At 42.7% G+C, this 6,342-nt stretch overlaps 1 pseudogene across 1 annotated transcript; it reads right to left on the bottom strand.

Moving 5' to 3' along the window:
- Positions 1-4,059: 4,059 nt before the first annotated feature.
- On the bottom strand, positions 4,060-5,534 carry LOC310773188 (C-X-C chemokine receptor type 2 pseudogene; annotated as a pseudogene). The gene has a single exon. The product of its transcript is annotated as a C-X-C chemokine receptor type 2 pseudogene (transcript).
- Positions 5,535-6,342: the final 808 nt, after the last annotated feature.

The raw sequence follows: 6,342 nt of genomic DNA, 5'->3' as shown, positions 1-6,342 counted from the left end.
GTGTGTGTGTGAGACAAAAAGTAGGGCACTTAGGAAAATTATTTTGAGTGATTTTGTGCCTCCCGTGGTGTCTGTCACCTTCTTCACTCTCATTGAGTTTGTATCCCAAACATCTTTTGGTAAGCTGACAAACTGATTGATTGTTGATCATTCTCTGTAAAGGCCTATGAGACAGGCTTAATTGCGCTAAAGGGCTGAGTAAATAAATGGACTTGGAACTGTAACCTGAAATGCTGTCACACAGTCTCAGAAAACCTGCAATATCAAAATTAATTAATCGATTAATTAATTAGGGATAAGGGCTGGCAAGCATGCACTCTGGGTAAAATATAATTGACTTAGGCTAATAGCTACTTACTATATCTTCTCACTGTTAGCATGGTGCTGCATAGGCCTATTTCCTCACTGTTAGCATGGTGTTTAATAGGCCTATTTCCTCACTGTTAGCATGGTGTTGCATATTTAACGCTTTTGACATGCACCCATACACACACCACTTCCCCATTAGTCAGGTCAACTTTATTTATAGAGCGCTTTTACACAAAACAAATTTGTTCCAAACTGTTTTGCAGAAATAGTGACAAACAGGGCAATATACACACACCGTCACAGTTCAAGTTAACATGGGCTGACGCGTTCATTTTAGTTTAGCTTTCACATGCGTCCCTTCTTGGGCTTCGTTCTTCTCCTATAGTCCTCATGCGTCAATTTCTGGCCCATATTCAATTAGGATTCATCACCTACATCCGTCAAACGTGATTTCTAACCCCACATAGGATAAGCAATAACCACGCCCTGTGGTGCCGGGATTGGCCAGGAGCATTGAAGCTTGGGACTAAAGCACCTGGGGTTTTTCATCTTTTAACATAAAGATGTTTAAAAAACTATTGCTTGTTACATTTTCAGTGCTGTACCTTTTCTCTGGGTAAGAATTGAGCTTGAAATTAACAATATGATACATTATATTATATGAGCTATGAACGTGAACACAACACCGTTTATATTATTGCATGTTTTTGTAGATTGTGTACATTGTGTAGATTACAATTATTATGCTTATTATTATTACTATGCTAAGGAAGGTAGGTGACCATAATTCATTTCAATGTCCGCTCTCAATGTCCGCTCTCGAAATCGCTGTCCGTTCTCAAGAGCTATTCAGTTGGTTCATGAAATCGCTGGGCTGCGTGCCCTCCAGTGCTGCTCCTGGCCAATCCCGGCGCCACAGGGCGTGGTTATTGCTTATCCTATGTGGGGTTAGAAATCACGCATCAGGCGTACTCACCCCGAGGGTCTAGAGCAGGGGTGGGCAACTATTTGTCATGGGGGGCCACATGAGAAACCCAGATTGTTGCCGGGGGCCGAACAAATATTGTCATGCCGTAACCCATGGATGGGCAACTTTTATGATAGAGGGCCACAAAAAAATGTCCTCGCTACCAGATTTTGCTGAGGGCTGAACGGCGCCAGCGCAAAAAATTTGAGGCATTTGAAGCCAGATTTAGAGGAATAACTCATTTTACATTAACAATTGTGATGTCATTATTCAGTCTTAACCACCAATATTTGATCCTTTTTTCACTCCTATGTCACCACCTGCTCTCCCTGCAGGGCTTGAAATTAACTTTTTTCACCACCTGCCAATATGGCTGCTAGATTTTAAAGTTACCAGCCAATTAGAATTTCCACTAGCCAAAATGTTTTTCTTGAAATAAACCAGAATATGAGTGGGTTAATTTAAGCATAAGTATCAGTAAGTGGCCCGGGATTCTCAAAGCCTGTGTTGAGGGTCACACAAGAACAAAAATGCACTCTTGAACCTAAATAAATCCAAAACCAACAAGTTAATTATTTAAATTTCTACTTCAATGTAGAACAGTCATTTCTTACACATGAGATTACTTTTAGCCTTTAAGTCATAAATATTATTGAAAGATATTCCATATTCCAGACTGAAATGCTATAACAGAAGAGTATTGGCCAGAATGACATGAACATTTGGACACTTATTCAGCGGGTATCTTGCATGTTGCGTTCAGGTGCACTGTAAAAAAAAAAAAAAAAAAGGAGGTGGGGGGGTTTCCAATTTCATCGCGGGCCACACAGCCCGCGGGCCGTATGTTGCCCATGTGTGGTCTAGAGCCACATGTGGCTCCTTTATGGGTAGTTGTGGCTCTTTTAAGTGTTACTTAAAATAAAATAAAAAATAAAGGGTAGTTGTGGCTCTTTCAAGTGCCTTACCGAAGTAATGGGACTTTTTTGGATTGTGGCTCTTGCAAAGATTTTTTTTGGTCAATGTGGCTCCTGAGTGGGACAAGGTTGGTACCACTGACCTACATTATAGGACAAGATACACGTTTTATTCCCAAATATTACTTCTTTAGTCTGGTTCTGTACTGGTTGTGCCATGGTTGTGAAACTGTTTCACTTCTTCAGTTGAATTTCATGCAGCCTGGTCACCTGAATATTTTTTTTTGCAAAGCATGGATGTCAACATTTGTGAACCAAAATATGTTGCATATCCACATTTCTACATATGTATATCAACATACTGTACACGTCAGTCTGTTATTGAAATGGCACGGTGGCCAGTAAGGGCGTTGTGGTTGGGGCGGATGGGTGGCGTAAACGCTTGTTCGTGTCCCAGCATTTCCAAAGTCTACATTTCAACTGTCAGTTTACTTTTTCTTTTTTTTTGTAACTTATCTGTCCTGTTTTCTACTTAATATGTTCACCTTTGCACCCTTGCACTATTGCTCTTTACCGTTTAAAAACAACAATGGAGCCTCTCGACTAGGGCTGGGTTAAAAAAATCGATTCTCCGATTTTTAATCGATTTTCATTTTAATCCTCGATTATCGATTCATATGTCCAGAGATCGATTTTTTTTTTTTTTTTTTTTTTTTTTACTAAACAGGCTAAAATATTGTGCTGTGTGTGGTAGTTGAAACATAGTTTCAAGTTGACGTTTAATTATGTTTGTAGTTGAAACAAAAACATAAATACTGTAGGCTACATGAATGGAAATGTTTGATCATTATTAATATCTACTTTTAGAAATTATATAGGCTGAAATCAAATCACTGTGCATAATTGTGAAAGTGTCTTTATTGACAGATGAAAAGGCTGTTATTTACCCTTTGTCACCACGTGGTGAGTAAATATGTGTAACTAAAACCATTAAAATTGACAACAGGTCTGCAACTTTTTTTCCCCATGTATCTACTTGGCTGGTTGGAAACCCCTGTGTTACATAACTGGACAGTCATGTAATTCAGGGTACAGCTCAAAAACCACGTTTTGGTATCACTAACCAAATCAATATTGAAAATTGATCGAATCGGAATCGAATCGAATCGAATCGAAATTAATCGATTCGCAACCTTGTGAATCGGAATCGAATCGATTCTTGAAATTTGAACCAATACCCAGCTCTACTCTCGACACGAGAATTTCACACGTGTGCCTACCTACAACCGGACTGACTTGAACTTGAACAGTCACATTTCACATTTTTGTTATTTAGCCCTAACACAAACCATAACCCTAACCTTAACCACGTTGTTTTAGTTTAGTAACCATAAGCAAGTTGTTTTTATTTGTTGTATTTTTTTTTATTAACTGGAAACTCGCATTTTCAAGGAAAGCTTTGCCGATTTTCAACCCGCTTTGTATCATTATAATCTCTGTAATATAAGCAGATGGACAGTGTTTCAGTTCTCTATATGTTTTCTGCACCGAGAAACCCCCATTCGTCTGCTTGCAGAAACTTCACCCCCGCCAGCTGGTAATGCCCGTTAAGGCTCTCGATGTGATCAGAGCCGTGTAAGAAGAGTTGCGACATCTCCATTCAAAATGGACAGTTTGTGTTGTAGGCCTACTCTGAAAAGTTTTGTTTTTCTTGAATCAAATTGTACATTATCAGCTTTATTTTAGCATGCAAAAGTAGCGCAAGACCCATTGGCTAATGAGTCTCGCATTTTGGTCCTCCACTGATGCCACTCTCTCTCTAGAGGACACTAGATGTGATTAAATCAAAATAAACAATCTGTAGTTGGAGCATCCGCCCTCGAGCAGAATATCTGTTCACTTCCGTCTCAGAGACGGAAGTGCTTGGAATAAACTGCAGAGCTCTCGACACAGGAAAACATGAAGAGAAGGTAAACGCTGCCTATCTGCATATATTACCGACATTGTAACATACAAAGTGAGTTGTAACGATACAAAGTGGGTTGAAAATCTGCAAAGCTTCCTTTAACCTACATTTTGAAAATGACATTGGAAAATGTCAGTACATTGATATGCAACATATTTTTGGTTCTCAAACCTTGGTTGAATGTCTCATGGTTTTCAGAAATGTAAACTGCCATTATTTTATTCTGGCAACTGGGTTGTTTCATGAGTTGAAAACTAACATTGAAACATCAGAAAAGTCTTTGGGTTGAACACAGGCGTCCACCACGCTTTCAGAAGAGAGTCCCCTTGCCATCGGAGGTCTGAGACGTAGACCTGGACATGCTGGCTCTGGACACCGACTTCCTCTCGTGTCTGAACGTCTTCTCAAAGAGCAGCCACAGGTTCTTCCTGAACTTGGCTCCAACAAAGGCGTAGAGAACGGGGTTGATGCAGCTGTGGAGCAGCGCCAGGCTGTGGGTTACGTGCAGGGCCCTGTCCACTCGATTCCTCCCGAGACAGCTGAAAGGCACTGCATCGGCCCTCATCAGCGTGTCTATGATCAGTGTCAGATGGTACGGCGTCCAGCAGAGCAGGAACGCAATCACTATGGCCACGATGACCCGCATGGCCCGGTGCTTCTGGAAGCCACGAGTGCGCAGCAGCCTCGTGATGGTGATCCCATAGCATGTTAGCATGACGACCAGCGGGAGCAAGAACCCCAGAATGTGTCGCAGCCCTCGAGTCACACGTCTCCACAAGGTGGCACTGCCGATGTCGTAGCGTTCAGAGCAGACCGTCCTATTTGAGCCCTCCGCTTTGAAAGCGTCGTTAAAAAGGGCCGGTAGCGCCAGGGCCCAACCCACGATCCATACTGATGCACAGACAATCCGGCTGCAAAGCTGTTGGCGATTCTTGCGAGTCACGGCAGCGCGAACAATTGCGAGATAGCGATCAATGCTAATGCAGGCCAAGAAAAGGATGCTGGTGTAGAAATTTGCTTCGATGGTGAGGTTGATGAACTTGCACAGAAAGTCTCCAAAGATCCAGCCTCGGATCGCATCCACAGCCCAAAATGGGAGGGCGAGGGCTAGCAGACCGTCTGCTACTGTCAGGTGCAACAAGTACACATCTGATGGACTCCTGGCTTTGCGATTGGCGGCGAGCACCCAGCCCACCAACACATTTCCTGGTACTGCCAAAAGAAAGATGCTAATGTGTATGAGACACACAACCAGAGCTGTGGTAGGACCCAGCAGCTCGGTCTCGCATGATAAAGTCTTTGGGTTGACGATGTAGGGGATCGGGCTGGTGTCGTTCTCGGGTTCATAGAAATCTTCAAAGTCAAAGGTGACAGACATGGCTGTGGATTAAACAGAGATGGACAGTGTATTAAAAACATTCATTCAGCTTCTGATGTGCACAGGATTTAGATTTAAAGCTGCGTTAAGCAAGATTTTACCACCACTGCCATTATGTGAAACTCCATAGATTTGCCTATTTGCAAATTAAATCGTGTCGAGTGTGGACACTGGTGAGATAATACTTAAGAGCGAAACACATTAAGGAAGCATGGCAGGGGGAACTTGGTATTGATTTATCTGATATTATATGGGAAAGAAGTCTGTCTCTGGTACAACTCTGCTCAATTAATAGCAGACACCAGCTGATTAAATTCAAGGTCACTCATCGTCTTCACTACTCCAAGCATAAACTGCACCCGATCTTCCCTTCTGTCTCGCCACTGTGTGACAGGTGTCAGGCGTCAGAGGGCACACTATCTCATGCCTTTTGGTTCTGCCCTTCATTAACGGGATTCTGGGCCTAAATATTTGACTGGTAGCCTACTCCAAGGCTGACAAAATGACCCTACAGCCGGAGGCAGAACTCGCCATCTTCGGCTCCTCTGAGTCCTCTCTGAACTTCCCTACGGCTGTGCAACAATCTCTGACACTGGGGACAACTGTCGCCAAAAGGCTTATTCTGAAGGAGTGGAGGTCCTCCTCTTCACCTTCTTTTCGGGTGTGGCTGATGGACATGATCTCTGTTCTACAGATGGAGAGACTCAGGTCCCTGAGAACCAACGCGCTTAAAAGGTTCTCAGATATCTGGGACCCGTTTTTGACCTACTTTGACGAGGTTAAGAATGATAAGTGACTGCGGTTGGGG

Source organism: Poromitra crassiceps, assembly GCF_964638095.1.
Source record: "Poromitra crassiceps genome assembly, chromosome: 3".
NCBI lineage: Eukaryota > Metazoa > Chordata > Actinopteri > Beryciformes > Melamphaidae > Poromitra > Poromitra crassiceps.
The sequence above is the reverse complement of the archived record's forward strand: the minus strand, read 5'-3'. Positions and strand labels throughout refer to the sequence as shown.